Genomic DNA, 16212 nt, shown 5'->3' on the forward strand with positions numbered 1-16212 from the left:
GGCACAGTGGTGCATGCCTGTAGTCCCAGCTCTTCAGGACCGTGAGGCAGAAGGATTCCTTGAGCCCAGGAGGTGAAGGCTGCAGTGAGCCGTGTTCTTGCCACTGCACTCTAGCCTGGGTGACAGAGCAAAAGTCTGTTTCCAAAACAAACAAAGAAAGTATTTACATTTTAAAAATCATAGTTCTTCCTTCTTAAAAATATTTATAGACTGGATGCAGTGGCTCATGCCTTTAATTTCAGCACGTTGGGAGGCCGAGATGGGAGGATTGCTTGAGGCCAGGAGTTCGAGACCAGCCCAGGCAATGTGGTGAGACCCCCCATCTCTTTAAAAATCAAAAATCAAAATAAATAAATGGCTGGGCATGGTGACTTGTGCCTGCACTCCCAGCTACTTGGGAGGCTGAGGTGGGAAGAGTGCTTGAGCCCAGGAATTAAGGCTGCAGTGAGCTATGATCATGCCATTTGCACCCCAGTCTGGGTGAGAGCAAAACCCTGTCTCAAAAAAAAAAAAATTGCAGAGCTACTTGTGTGTTTACAAAATATAGTATTTGATAAAAATGTTTCTCAGAATTGCACAAGAAGGAAGACAGGGACCACTGATAAGACAAGAGTGTAGGATATTAACCAGACTTGGCTTCTTTCTCTCCTGCTTGAGCAGAGGCTGGACTCTCCTTATTTTCAGTTTCTCCATTTTCTGCAGGAAAATCTTTACTTTCTGGGGTAGCTACTTTGGCCTGTTTGTCTTATACTTTTCTTTGCAGTTTTTTGTTTGTTTGTGTGAAGATTTATCCTTTCCTGCTGCCTGTTTTGGATTTGTTTTCACTTTTGTAGGGGCGGTTTTAGCTGATAACCTCACCAGTCTTCACTTCGGCTCTTCCTTCACTGCCCCTTCAGCTGCGGGGAACTTGCTCTAGGGCATCTTGGCAGGAGGGAGGGCGTCTGAGGGTACTGGTGCCTGCAGACTTCAGGCATGGAGAGCCTTCTTGAAGCGGGGCTGCCTGGCCACTTGGAAAAAGGTAGGGAGAAATCCACGTGGAAGAAAGTAGGGAGCAATCAGAAAGTCCAAGGTGGGACGTGAAATTAGAGAGCCCTTGAGAGCCTGTTTGGAGGTTCTAACGGGAGTGCAGCTACTCATATACCCTCCATCGAAGAGCGATCCTCCTCTCTCAGAGTAGGTTGTCCTTTTTGACGGAGCTCGCAGCTTCAGGAGGAAGGGGACACCTGGCTAGTCAGACAGATCAAAAACAAAGAGCTCTTAAGGTTCTCAAAAGCATCTTTGGATAGGGGTCCTGGGCGGCCAGGTGGGCATATGGGGCAAGGCAGTTACAGAGAGATCGTGCAGTTTCTGACCCAAAAACCCTCTCTGTTGTCTTTTTGTTTCTGGCAGAGTAAACTGTTGAATAGTAGAAGTCCAGTCTGTGGAGATAGTTTTTCCTGTGGCTGAGATATCATGACCCAGATATTGAATGCAGAACTGTCTTTAGCCACCTGGTGGCCCTTTATTGCTAATGCCTTAAGGGTTCAGAAGAGTACTGTCATAACGGGCAGGAGATAGACCATCATCCACATATTGAAATAAAGTGGAGTTTCCTGCATATTTTAAGTCCCTTAAATAGGACCCTCAGTAAATCCTTGGGGCATAACTGTCCAGATATATTGTTGTTCAGATATATTGTTGATTGTGAAGAAAAACAAGTACTTGGAATCTTTATGAAAAAGGATGCTGAAAAAATCTGAACGCAAAGTGATGACAGGTGAAATATTAGATTTTGGAAGGGATCACAGCCAGCATAGTATTAGGGTTGGGCATCAGGGGAAATCTGGGTTTGACAGTTTTATTGAAAGCTCTCAGATCTTGGACTGGCTGAAAATCCTCTTCCGTTTGGCTTTGTAGTGGCCAAAATGGGAGTGTTGCCTAGGCTAGGAGTGGGGATTGGCCCTTTTTTGTCTAATAAATCTTGGGTTATTGGGTGGAGTTCTTCAAGTCCCCATGGTTTCAAATGATTTTGGGCAGTTTGGGGAGGAGCGTGGGAAGATCTGTTTCCACCTTAAGGAATTCTGCGGGCCATTTCCCAGTGGAGTTTGTTGCCCACAAAGGAAGGATTTTGTTTAACAGTCGATATAAGTCCTTAGTAGAGCATTGCTAGGTTGAAGGGGGAAGAGGAACTCAGAAAAGTCAGACAAAGCCATTAGGGGACAGACATGGAGGGGGGCAGAGTTTGAGAGGGGTCCCTTTGTGGGCACAGTGAATTTTGATACTCCAATTCCTGAAAAGATCCCTTCTTAACAGATTTACAGGGGTGAGATAATTGAGAAAAAAAGTTGTGCTGAGCTTTAAGAGGCTCCCCAAAAACATTTAAGAGGTTGAGAAAGGCAAATCGTGAGACACATGATCAAAACCTGCCGCTAAAAAAGTCTGGTAATGCTGAGGAAGGAGCACAGGAACCGGGGTGGTGGGTAGTGTTAAGGTTAGATGATGGTGCAGTCCAGGTATTGGTATCAATAAGAAACGTGGGCCAGGCGCGGTGGCTCACATCTGTAATCCCAGCACTTTGGGAGGCTGAGGCGGGCGGATCACAAGGTCAGGAGTTCGAGACTGGCCTGGCCAACATGATGAAACCCCATCTCTGCTAAAAATACAAAAATTAGCCAGCTGTGGTGGCACGCGACTGTAGTCCCAGCTACTTAGGAGGCTGAGGCAGGAGAATGGCTTGAACCCAGGAGGTGGAGGTTGCAGTGAGCCGAGACCGTGACACTGCACTCCAGCCTGGGTGACAGAATGAGACTCTGTCTCATAAATAAATAAATAAATAAATAAAACATGGTGAAGTGCCTTTCAACTTTGAGTCTGGTGGCAGTAGAAAGTGCTGCACATTTACTTCCTCAGAGGGGAGTCAGTGACTTTCTACGAGAAGGGCCCTGAAAGTTTTTCCTCCTCTTGAGAGCTGGGCAATTCTGGACCCAGTGTTCTTTTTCTTTACAGTATTGACAAGCTTCCAGATCACTGGGAACCCACGATTTTGGAGCTTGCCCCATGGGTTAAAATCTTAGGATTTTTCTAATTGTTGTGATTACATTGATTGCATTGCCACAAACCTTTGTATTTTCCAATTCTTTGGAAATGCTACCTTTATACTGTTGGACTAATGTCTGAAGCTCATACATGTCTGCATTTTTCTAGTTGATACTAGTTTTTCTTTTTCTTTTCTTTTTCTTTTTTTTTTTTTTTAAAACAGAGTCTCACTCTGTCACCCAGGCTGGAGTGCAATGGCATGATGTTGGCTCACTGCAACCTCCTCCTCCTGGGTTCAAGTGATTCTCCTGCCTCAGCCTCCTGAGTAGCTGGGATTACAGGCGTGTGCCACCACGCTCAGCTAATTTTTGTATTTTTAGTAGAGATGGGGTTTCACCATGTTGGTCAGGCTGGTCTCGATCTCCTGACCTCGTGATCTGCCCGCCTCAGCTTCCCAAAGTGCTGGGATTACAGGCTTGAGCCACCGTGCCCAGGCATTGATATTATTTTTTTGTGATGTGTGAACTCCAGCCTGAGACCATTTACCATGTTCTAGTGGCCAGAGCAGAGGTTTTTTTGGGGAAATCAGTACCCACCCTGAATGCTCCTTCCTTGTTGTCTCCAGTCGATGATGATAGTTTGCCACAGTTTCATCTCTTTGTTTTATACAGTTTTGAGTATATGGCCAATAGGTTTTGGTCAGATACTCAAGACTGTGCAGAGCAAAGGGGATAGAACTGAGGGATGCCTCCCAGTAGTTTATCTCTTATTTCTTTCAGTCTTCAGAAGGTGTCAGGGATAGGCTGAGAAAAAAGGTCCCCAGAAATGGTGGTCCATTTCTTTTTTTGTTTAAACCAAAAGGCAGCATCTCCAGGTTCAACCAAGAGCTGGTTACATTGATATAAGTCAGGGAGAGTATGACCCCAGGACAATTCTGAATTGTTCAGTAAATTTTCCTTTTCCTTTCCTTTCACGAGTGATGTCATGTAATTCAGACCAAGACCGAAGTTTAAATTATGTCTCTTTCCTCAGTCTAGCTTGGGAACAGGGGCCTGCTGTACCCTGGCTTCATCTGTAGGAGATCAGGGCCCAATGAATCTTAAGGTTACAGGGAGTTGAGGGGCATTGAGGTTCAGTTGGCGGAAGACATTCTGGGAGAGAAGGATGCAGGAGAGAGCTGGGAGCAGGGTGTGGAATTGCTGTGGGGTTTTCTGGGTTAAAAACATGTTTCTGAAGGCATGATGTAAAAGCCTCAATGGTTTGAGTGAGGTATGAATTATTTCACTGTTTTTTGGCTTCTTCCTTAAATAAGCAGACCATCATGCATCTGAGAATTTTGTTCCTTTTTGCTCTGGGTGTCTCTTTAGGTGGATTAATTTGGGGATATCCAAGGAGCCCCAGAGGGCCATTGTAATTCAAGATCTTCAGTAAACTTTTGCCGTGGAGAAAGAACCCGGCCAGTATTGGGACCATCGTGGTGACGCAGGATTGGAGGAACAGGAGATTCGGTTGACTGAGAAGTTCCTGTGAGAGAAACAGGCTCAAATAGAGAGAACAGAAAGATGTCGTGGGGAGCCAGGAAGGAAAATTTTCTAGGGGTCAGGGAATGAATTCCAATCAGAACAAGGAGCCAGCAAGAACTTCCAGCCTAGGAGGTACTTTTCAAAAGAAGCCTGGGACTCTAACCCAGCTTCTGAGAGTATACTCAGAATTCTAAGAATCAGGCGGGGCGCGGTGGCTCATGCCTGTAATCCCAGCACTTTGGGAGGCTGAGGCGGGTGGATCACTTGAGGTCCGGAGTGTGAGATCAGCCTGACTAACAAGATGAAACCCCATCTCTACTAAAAAAAATACAAAATTAGCCGGGCGTCGTAGCACATGCCTGTAATCCCAGCTACTTGGGAGGCTGAGGCAGAAGAATCGCTTGAACCCAGGAGGTGGATGTTGCAGTGAGCCAAGATCGCGCCATTGCACTCCAGCCCGGGCAACAAGAGTGAAACTCTGCCTCGGGCGGGGGAGTTGGGAGGAAGAATTGTAAGAATGAAAACCTGTCCTCAATGTGCCTGAATAAATGCTTGTTCAGACACTGGATGTGGAGTCCGATTCCCCACTGGACACCCAAACTGCAGGAGGTAGGTGGTTCCCATCCGGATCCGAGTTGCCGTACCAGACCATTGTCAGAAACACAGCTGGACATGAGTTAAAGTGGTGAAAAAGCAGATTTTATTCAGTAACTACTGAAAGTAGGGAAGGAGCTGAGCTCTATTCCGATTTCGGCAGAGGTGATTTGGGTGTTTTAAAGAAAGAATGAGGGAGACGGGAATAAAGGAGCTCCGAAGTGTCGGGGAAGTGAAAAAGTGCAAAGGGGAGCTTCCGGATAGCGAAGTACGTGGAGGTTCCTGGAGGGTGTCCTCTCAGAGAGGACGTGGAACCTTCCCGCTCCCACCGCGCACTTGCCCTGTGTATCTCTTCCCTTTGGCTGTTCATCTGCATACGTGGTAATTTCCTTTATAGTAAACCAGTAAACGGAAATTTGCAGCAGCTGTGAAAAACTTCAATTCTCTGAATCCACTTTTGATTTTTAGTGGCGATTGCTTAAATGCCTCAGTTTTAAGTACCATAACGAAAGGAAAGCATACGATTCCTATATTAATGAATCGGAAGTACATTTTGCAGTTTTTGTTTTGCTTTTTCAGACAGGGTCTTATTCTGTCATCCAGGCTGGAGTGCATTGGTGGGAACACAGCTCACTACCTACTCAGCCTCCTGAGCTCAAGTGATCCTCCCACCTCAGCCTGTGGAGTGGCTAGGACCACAGGCACCCGAGCACTACACCGCCCAACTAATGTTTTGTTTTATATTATATTATATTATATTATATTATATTATATTATATTATATTATTTTATAGAGATAGAGGTCTCACTATGTCGACCAGGCTAGTCTTGAACTCCCGGCCTCAAGCAATCCTCCTCCCGTCTTAGCCTCCCAAAGTGCTAAAATCATAGGTGTGAGCCACTGCGCCCGGTGATTTTGCAGTTTTTGGAAACCACGAGTTTGATTTTGGTGTGGATATTTTGGAAGAATCTATGAAACAAATGCACTTCATCTGATTTCTCAGTAATGTTGATGATAGATTTACTTCTGAACCTCTTGGACGTGTATATGTTAGAAGTTCTCCACCCAATTGATACGGAATTAAATAGCTGTGAAATTACTGTAAGAAGAACCGAAGCAATGTTGGAAATTTGGTAACTAATGCCACGTTGGAAGCTATTCATGCCAATGTAGCATTGCTTCATACAGGTACTTCCAGATCTAATTGAATACATCCGGTGGGAAATTTCACTTTGCATGGTTTTTTGGCTATCCTTCTCATAGTGGACCCCAGTTTTAGTTGTCAGAGTAACACAGGCACAGCTGCTTGAAGGTCTTGAAAATGAGGTTAACAAATATTCAGCTTTTGGTGGGAGTTTTTCTCAAGTTGTTGGAATAGAATTTGGACTCAATTCAGATGCAGAACTGGGACACTGAATGATAAGAGATACTGTGAAAGTTCAAGGACCTCACGAAAAAAATTTACCTTCTTGCTGCTATAAACAATATATTGCACATGGGAAAGATAGTTACGTTATGCCTGATAGCTGTTCTTGAATGTTTGACACAGAAACTGTACAAGTACCTTCCACAGTCATCATGAATCACTTTTAATCGATAAAAATTTTGTAGGGAAGGAAGCAGTGTCTTTCAGGCCATTGAATGAATTTGATTACTACTACGAACAAATCATCATTATTAACAGCCTTCGAGGAAGAATCAGATAAGCCATCAGCAGTAATTGCAGTACCTGGCATAGAAGGGCGAATTTGCCATATTTCTCAGCACATGAAAGAACATTTGTACCAACTTAGAGCTGGAGGGGAACAAGGTTTAAGAACTTCTCCCATTATTAGTGGTAATGCATCTGAAAATTTTGATTCTGATTGAAATACTATATGGGTAATATATAATCAATGCCCAGCTGAATGGAGAAAACATACACTTTTTGCATTGTTAAGCACAGTAATATAATTTTGGCCCTTTGGTATTCTAGAATTAATTTTAATTCTAGGGATATTGCTCTAAATGTGCTTCTTATCACTTTTGACTCTTCAGTGTGTTATCCAGGAAACAATATATATACATTTGTGAACTGTTGTTTGTGATTTAAGCATATATATCGAATAATGTTTCCAGATTAAATGACTTCCAAGCTCCAAAGAAAAGAGTACAAAGCATTGGTCAATATAAACGTGATTAGGTCAGCTGTGTCTGCTAGCAGGCAGTTATCTGAATTAGGGATCTATCCTCCCACAGAGAGTTGGAGACAGAGGCCTTATCCTTCTTGATGATTATATTTTGAAGGAATGGCTCTCAGATCCTTGAGAGAGATGCTCCTTAATTACAAATGTGAGGACTTTTTGGTAAGTGCCCTAAGAAAGGGTGGTCAAGGAGCTATCATCAGATGTGTGCTGGCTAGAGCACATAGTAAATTTTCCTGGCGGCATTTAGCTTTCTCAGGCAGGCACTATTTAGGGGGCCTGGGATCATTCTAGGGACACAGCCTTATGCTGCTAGAAGCCAAACTTGTTCGATCAGGTCTCAGTACAGGGATTCAGATGGGGTTTTCATGTGCCAAGGGTCCTGCACTCTTCCTTCTCTGCTGCTTGGCACTGTGCATGGTGATCCGTACGGTAATCTACACAGCGTGGTGCTCTTCACCGCAATCTATGGGACAGCTAAGGGAGAACTCAGCTTTTCCAGCCCCCCAGTTTTAGGTTGAAAAATCATGGTAATACTCATTAAAAAACAACACAAGCAGTAGCCAGCAAGCAGCAAGGTGCCAACACTGGGGTGCCCTCTCAGGCAGTGGCTGCCGTCTGCTGGGGCCAGTTACTAAGCACTCTACAGATTCATCGTCTCCATGTGGTGTACACCACCTAGCTTGTTTGCTGTACTAAATGTTCTAAAGATATACCCTGGCCTTGTTTTTGAGCAGGTGTAGTAAGGCACACACACCAGACACGCAAATGATCACCAGGAAGGAATACCGTTTTTTCTTTTTCTTTTTTTTTGAGATGGAGTTTCGCTCTGTTGCCCAAGCCGGAGTGCAGTGGTGCGATCTAAGCTCCCAGCAACTTCTGCCTCACGGATTCAAGCAATTCTCCTTGCCTCAGCCTCCTGAGTAGCTGGGATTACAGGTGGGTGCCACACTCCCAGCTGATTTTTTAGTTTTACTAGAGACGGGGTTTTGCCATGTTGGCCAGGCTGGTCTCAAACTCTTGACCTCGTGATCTGCCCGCCTCGGCCTCCCAAAGTAGTGGGATTACAGGCGTGAGCTACCATGCCCAGCACATTTTTTATTATACCCACAATTCCCAAGACACAAGAGGCAGGCATACTACACAGGGCCACACAGGGAAGTGACAAATTGGGGTGAGGAAGTGTAGAGAGAGGGGAACTGCTGGCAGAGCCTTTATTATGAAATTTTCAGGAAAGAATGGGCAAAACAAAGTAAGCAAGTGGTGCAAATTTAGGATTGGATAGTTTGCATGGTTTCAGCGAATTCTGAGTTATAGGGTGGGTCCCTGGTGGTCTAGTACCTGGTGCTATAGTAAATAGGACAGGGGATAGTGTCCCAGGCTGTAGAGTTCTGATAAAAGGAGATGGCTGGGGTGGTGGACAGGTGATTGGTTTGCATAGCAAAGGTGTGCTGGCAGGCAAGCTGTTTGTTATCTCTGGGAATGAGTTAAACCTGAGAGAAGTGGTTCCTCAGGTCCGAAAGGCCCTAATTGCATCAATAATACAGAAAATAAGAACATACAGTTAATCCAATTGGACTTGTAGTGCTCTAGCATTACAGCATTTTCTGGAGCCCTTACCATATCCTAACATTTGAACACTACCAATTAATTTAAAAAAATAGGATCTGTGGAATTCACAGCCTCTAAATTCTTATAGAGTTATTCTATTTGAATATAAATTGCTTTAGTGTTGCAAGTTAACTGGTGAAAATGTCTGAGTTTAAATAGAACAGCTCAATAATATAGTTTTCTTTTCTTTCTTTCTTTTTTTTTTTTGAGACGGTGTTTTGCTCTTGTTGCCAAGGGTGGAGTGCAGTGGCGCGATCTTGGCTCACAGCAACTTCTGCCTCCCAGGTTCAAGCGATTCTGCTGCCTCAGCCTCTCAAGTAGCTGGGATTACAGGCATGCACCACTACGCCCAGCTAATTTTGTATTTTTAGTAGAGATGGGGTTTCTCCATGTTGGTCAGGCTGGTCTCGAACTCCCGACCTGAGGTGATTCGCCCGCCTCAGCCTCCCAAAGTGCTGGGATTACAGGTGTGAGCCACTGCGCTCGGCCAGTACTATAGTTTTCATATTGATGACCTCATTGTCTAAAAGGCAATAGTAATTCTTTAAAGTTAAATCTCTAGAGGACATAAGCTTTGGATGATTTTTGAATTAAAGAAAGAAACAAGTGTGACATTCGTAGCATTTTCAGCCCCAATTATCACCAGATGTTAAAAGCACTCTTTGAGGGCTACCAGTTGTGTTTCTACTAGAAAGCAAAGAGAAAGGAGGAGAAAAAAACGTGTGAGTAAAAAAGAAAGAGGAGCAATAGAGAAAGAAAAAAGAGAAAGGAGTAGAATATGGCAAGAATTGGTAGAGAATTATTGGAAACAAACACCCCAGCTATGCCTGTATGAAGGAGGTGTATTACAAATGTTTCCGTGCAATGTAAAGTGGAAAAGACTAGAATGAAGGAAGAATACAATGTAAAGACTACAACTGAGAAGTTAAAAATCACACTATGCATAATTTTAAATTCATGTGGGGGAAAATGTTATCATGATTTTATACTTGTAGTTTCTTGCCCCTGCAACTCCTTTGCCCACATCTACTCCTGATAAGCAGAAGCAACTATTTTTAAAATTTTACTTTGAACTGGGCGTGCTGTGGCTCATACCTGTAATCCTAGTGCTTTGGAAGGCTGAGGTGGGAGAATCCTTTGAGGCCACGAGTTTGAGACCAGCCTTAGCCACATAGCAAGACCCCATTTCTAAAGAAAAAAAAAAAAATTGGCCTGATGCGGTGGCATGCACCTGTAGTCCCAACTACTTGGGAGTCTGAGGCAGGATGATCGCTTGAGCCCAGGTTGTAGGCTGCAGTGAATTACATGCCACTGCATTCCAGCCTGGTGACAGAGTGGGACCCGGTCTCTATTAAAAAAAAATTATTTTGTCCTAGGTGGATCATCTGTATGTTTATATTAAAAAAGGCTTATATTGCTATGTAGTGATTTGCTGACTGTAGACATTATATTATATATTAAATTCCTGCATGACAGATGAGGAGTTATTAATAACTCATTTGCACGATTTCCCCTTGTACTCTCCTCCCCACACTTAGTTACACTGCCATTCCGCAACTGTCTACTGTATATTTCTGTAACTTAAAGCCATATACTTTAACTTGCATTGTTTCTTTTTTTTTCTTTCTTTTTTTTTTTGTTTTTTTGACGGAGTCTTGCTCTGTCGCTCAGGCTGGAGTGCAGTCGCACGATCTTGGCTCACTGCAGCCTCCGCCTCCACCTCCTGGGTTCAAGCGATTCTCCTGCCTCAGCTTCCCGAGTAGCTGGGATTACAGGTGCGTGCCACTAAGCCCGGCTAATTTTTTTTGTATTTTTTAGTAGAGACGGGATTTCACCAAGTTGGTCAGGCTGGTCCCAAACTCCTGACCTCAAATGATCCACCTGCCTCAGCCTCCCAAAGTGCTAGGATTACAGGCATGAGCTACCGTACCCTATCCTACCCTACCATTCCCTTCCCTTCCTCCTTTCCTTTCTCCCCTCCCCTCCCCTCCTGTCTCCTCTCCTCTCCTTCCTTCCTTTCTTTCTTTTTTTGACAGTCTCATTCTGTTGCCCAGGTTGCAGTGCAGTGGTGCAATCTCAGATCACTGTAGCCTTGACCTCCTGGGCTCAAGCAATCCTCCCACCTCAGCCTCCTGAGTAACTGGGACTGTAGTCGTGAGCCTCTGCACCCGGCCTGCCTTTTTTTTTTTTTCCTTGAGACGGATTCTCAATTCTCACTCTGTCTTCAGGCTGGAGTGCAGTAGCACCATCTCGGCTCACTGCAACCTCTGCCTCCCAGGTTCAAGCGATTTTTCCACCTCAGCCTCCCGAGTAGCTGGGACTACAGGCGCACACCACCACATCCAGCTAATTTTTGTATTTTTAGTAGAGAGGGGGTTTCACCGTGTTAGCCAGGATGGTCTCGATCTCTTGACCTCGTGATCCACCCGCCTCAGCCTCTCAAAGTTCTGGGATTACAGGCATGAGCCACCGCACCTGGCCTGCATTTTTTTCATCAACATTTTTGTTCCAACAACCAGGAAGATGAGGACATTTAACATTACCATCTTTCCCTCTACCTTGCAAATGAAACTTTTGTCTGTTTTACAGGGAGGAATCAACATGACAAAATGAAGATATTTTCTGACCATTCACATTAATTTAATTTGATTTTATTATTTATTTATTTTTTGGGATGGAGTCTTCACTCTCTCTCCCAGGCTTGAGTGCAGTGGTGTGATCTCGGCTCCCTGCAACCTCCACCTCCCGGGTTCAAACGATTCTCCTGCCTCAGCCTCCTGAGTAGCTGAGACTACAGGTGCAAGCCGCCACGCTCAGCCAAATTTTTATTTTTAGAAGAGCTGGGGTTTCACCATGTTGGTCAGGCTGGTCTTGAACTCCTGAGCTCAAATGATCCGCCCGCCTCGGCCTCCCGACGTGCTGGGATTACAGGTGTGAGCCACCGTGCCCGGTCCACAATTATTTTAAAATGATGATTTGGTTGGGGCATGCACATGAATCCCTTTATGCTTAAAGAAAACGTTTTACTTTTTAAAGAGCTAACATGCCAGGCTTAGGGGTAAAACCTTTATAATGACCTCACCTGGCTGTAAATAGGTAGAATGAAGCACACAGTAATAGAATTTGGGAAAAGACATAGTCCACACTCTAAATTGGTGAAATCTAAATTCTTTTATGACCCAGCTATGAGATCTTGTTTTTTCCCAACAGCCTTTCCTTAAGACATTAGCCTAATATTAGCTTAAACGGCTTACAAAATGTAGGCATTATTGGAGTGCTTTCTAGACACAAAAGAGCAGGTTTTGGTGTTCCTTAAAAGAAGGAAGAATGTGAAATAACACATACTCAGCACTTTTTTCTCCCTGGACCAAATATGTTGGGGGAGGAAACGAAGTACATACAAACCCAATCTTGATCTCTAAGGTCCTTTAAATATGTTTAGATGTGTAATGTGTTTAGATCTGTAATGGGTTAATAAAGAATTGAGGAGGAAATTACAACTTTTGGAGCTTAACCTTATAGATAACTAAGCTCTCCCACAAAACGTGCCCATTGCCAGTAGACGGAAATCTGGTTTGTGCGGACTGCTGATCTGATGCAGAATGGCACTCCCTTTGATGTTTTATGATAGTATCATGTTGGGAGAAAAATTTTGCCAACTAAACTATAACACAACAATTTCTTGTAATTTAGTGTTTTTCGTTTTTTTTTTTCTTCTCTTTCAGACAGGGTTTTACACTGTCATCCAGGCTGGAATGCGGTGGTGTGATCACGGCTCGCTGCAGCCTCTACATCCCGGGCTCAGGTGATTCTCCCACTTCAGCCTCCTGAGTAGCTGGGACTACAGGCATGCGCCACCACGCCTGGCTGATTTTTTTGTATTTTTTGTAGAGACGAGGTCTCACTGTTTCCCAAGTTGGTCTTGAACTCCTGGGATCAAGCGATCCCCCCGCCTTAGCCTCCCAAATCGCTGGGACTACACGTGCAAGCCACCATACCTGGCCTATTTTTATTTCATACTCAGTAAAAGCACTCTCAGACTTTGACACATTTATTATGCATTGATCTTGTGAATGCATAAAAAGGGAAATGTAAGTAAAATTGGTTTAGGTATTTCAGAAACTTCTTCATATTCGGAACTCAACTTTTATTTATTTTTAATTAATTAATTAATTAATTTATTTTGAGACTAAGTCTCACTCTGTTACCCAGGCTGGAGTGCAGTGGCGCGATCTCAGCTCACTGCAACCTCCGCCTCCCGAGTTCAAGTGATTCTCCTGCCTCAGCCTCCCCAGTAGCTGGAATTACAGGCACGCACCACCATTCCTGGCTAATTTTTGTGTTTTCTTTTTTGGTAGACACGGAGTTTCCCCATGTTGGCCAGGCTAGTCTCAAACTCCTGACCTCAGGTGATCCGCCCACCTCGCGCTCCCAAAGTGCCGGGATTACAGGCGTGAGCCACCGCGCCACGCCCAGAGCTCAACTTTTATGAATCACTTTTTGAATCAGTTGTCCATGGCTGTAGTTTTCCACCAAAGGTGTTGGTGATGCATCTAACTTTAAGAATGCTCCAGCTGGGCACAGTTACAGCTCATATCTGTAATTTCAGCACTTTGGGAGGCGAAGGTGGGAGAATCCCTTGAAGCCAGGAGTTCGAGACCAGCCTGGGCAAAAAAGTGAGAACCCTGTCTCTACAAAAAATAAAAAAATTAGCCAGGCATGGTGGCACACGCCTGTGGTCCCAGCCACTTGGGAGACTAAGGCAAGAAGATCGCTTGAGCTTGGGAGGTCGAGGCTGCAGTGAGCCGTGTTTGCGCCACTGAACTCCAGCCTGGGTGACAGAAGGAGACCCTGTCTCAAAAAAAAAAAAAAAAAAAAAAGAAAAGCAGAGAGAGAGAAAGGAGGAATGCTGCACTATTGTATGCAGGATTTTCTTCCAAGCAGCTGATCTTATTCTGCAAGTTTTGATGCTGGCACCTTCTTGATCTCACCTGAATATGTCAATTTTGTGTTTTCACGCAAAACATTCAGGACTTGTTTTCCTCCTTCAATGGTGTTATTGAATAAAATCTATAGGGATTGTAACTGACTAATCAGGCTATCAAGAATAATATCGAAGTTATTTCATTTTTGGGGGGTGCAAGTAGGCTTAGTATTTAACTGTTCACATATGGGTTCCCAAAATCCATCAAGAATGAATGTGCTTGGTGAATAATTCAGGGCTCCCAGAAGACTACTAGTTCTTAGCCAGTCCCATCTCTTTCTTTTCTAAATGCTGGGGAAATCTCTTTTTGTTCCTACGAAAATCTTCTTCTCCAGGAAAATCTTCCCTGTTTCCCTAGGAAAATCTCTCTCCAAGTTTGAGTGACTTTTGTCTGTTAATTCCTTTCCTCCTAGGGTTATGGGTTTTATTAAACAATGCACTTATCTCAGTTGAAATGAGGACAACCTGCACAGCAACATCCACGTTGTAATACGTGGAGGTAATGATAACCAGGTCTGTACTGCCACCCGGTCAACGAGAGTTTATAAGATGCATCTTGATTTCACAGATGTTAAAATGTGGGGAAAAACATGGCTTAGCATCTATGAAATACATAATGTCATGGTGGCTCGATCAATGTATAGTGGATTTTCTATAATTCCAAAGTTGGGATGTGGAAAAAACTTGCCTTAAAAGAAATCTGTACTTTTTGGTATGTTAAATCTAAGGGAGGTTATAAATCGAATAGTTGCAGGACCCCAAATTTAAAGTGAGAGAAAGACGTAGTGGGGGAAGAAGGAACTGAGAAATACAGAAAGAATAAAAACAATGGACGCAAAAGCAATGGGCAAGTTTTGTTTTTGTTTTTTAAAGGGACAAAATCACAAGCTTATTAAAAAGGGTAACGACAATTACAGCTACAGCCAAAGAGCAAAGTAGCTCATTTTAAGATTATTTTTACATTAGACATAAGCTTTGCAACAGGGCCTCTCTCCATTTTAGTAAAATTGGTTTAGGTGTTTCAGAAACTTCTTATCGCAGATTATAATTTCATATTCAGTAGTGTGATTCATTTAGGTTTGTGATCTGCGTTACACTTAAACTGTTTTTGCTCACAACTATATTCGTAATGGGTAGCGCAGTGAATATAATTGCATGACCTAATGTTGTTTGTTAATATTTGTAACCCTTTAATGTGCAGGGTAGATCTTTGAATACTTAACTTCCTTAAGCCTCGGTTTTCTCAATTTGTCAAACGGGGACAATAATAGGATTCATTCAGAGTTACTCTGAAACGAAACGCAATAATGTATAGAGACCTTAAACAGTGCCTAGCACAAAGCAAGCGCTCATTGAACAGCAGCTTTTGTGAGATGCACCTCACTATGAAATAGGCGTGGAAACGACTAGCTCTCTTAGCCCCGTTTTCGTTTCTACATTCATACGTTGCTTTGAATTGGCAAGCAGTTTTTATTTGGACCCTCAAACGCTAAAACCTTGGTCTCTACTTCGCGTCCCAACTGTGCTTATGAGTCTAGTCATTTTCGTTGGAACGTGATAGATTTCCCAAGCTCCGGAGTGGGGCCCTGACCAGGGAGGAAGTGTCCGCTTTAAGAGCTTCTGGAGGGGAGGAAGGGGCTCCTCCGCCCGGGTGGGAGAGTGAGTGAGTGGGTGGGCGGGCAGGGGGCGGTCCCGCCGCTCCTGCGTCAGAAGGGGTCTGGTTTTCGCACCTTCCCTGACGTCAAACCTCCATCAGGGTTGCAACGCCACGTTGCCTTGGATGCCTGCGTGAGTGGAGTCGCGACTCGGGGGTCCGCGTCCTGAGAGACGCGCTCCCGCGCCGCTTCTCCCCTCCGGACCGCAGAGGCCGAAGGCGCCTATTTCTGGCTCCGCGGGCAGCGGGGCCGCGGCGCTCGGACGGTCTGGGGTTCGGGCGCCGCCACGGAACCGGAATAAGAAGGGAGAGCGCCCGGCGCGGTCCTCGGTCTCCACCGCGGCCCGGAAGGAATCCGGGCGGCCTCCGCGGAGGTGAGTGCCGCGGCGGGGGCGGGGCGCGGCCGGGGCGACGCCCGCGGGCGGGGCCTGCTCGCCGGGCGCCCGGGGCGCCTTCTTCTTCCCGAGGGACGCCAGGACCGCTCGTTGGGCTCCAGCGGCCGCCTCGCAGGTCCTCGGCTTCCCCCCACCCCGCGTCCCTTTCTGCCCCTGCTGCGTGAGAGGTGTCGGCGGCTCCGGGCCGGGATCGAGGTGGCGGGGCGAGGGAAGGAGGTGGGGCGCAGGCTGCATTGCGCTTCTGTCCGGGGC

General features: G+C 45.0%; 1 protein-coding gene across 6 annotated transcripts in view; it reads left to right on the top strand.

Moving 5' to 3' along the window:
* The first annotated feature begins 862 nt into the window (after positions 1–862).
* The window catches only part of ZDBF2 (zinc finger DBF-type containing 2), a 60845-nt gene continuing 45495 nt past the window's right edge, over positions 863–16212 (top strand). For 2 of the 6 annotated variants that reach the window (XM_063645005.1, XM_063645004.1), the window contains exon 1: positions 15662–15939. The gene's annotated coding sequence lies outside the window, so the exon portion shown is untranslated. Of the gene's footprint in view, positions 1019–15648; positions 15940–15971; positions 16177–16212 lie in introns of those variants that run through there. The other 4 variants (XM_063645000.1, XM_055290352.2, XM_055290347.2 and 1 more) reach the window with 4 other exon arrangements.

The sequence above is a fragment of the Symphalangus syndactylus genome, chromosome 8, assembly GCF_028878055.3.
Source record: "Symphalangus syndactylus isolate Jambi chromosome 8, NHGRI_mSymSyn1-v2.1_pri, whole genome shotgun sequence".
NCBI lineage: Eukaryota > Metazoa > Chordata > Mammalia > Primates > Hylobatidae > Symphalangus > Symphalangus syndactylus.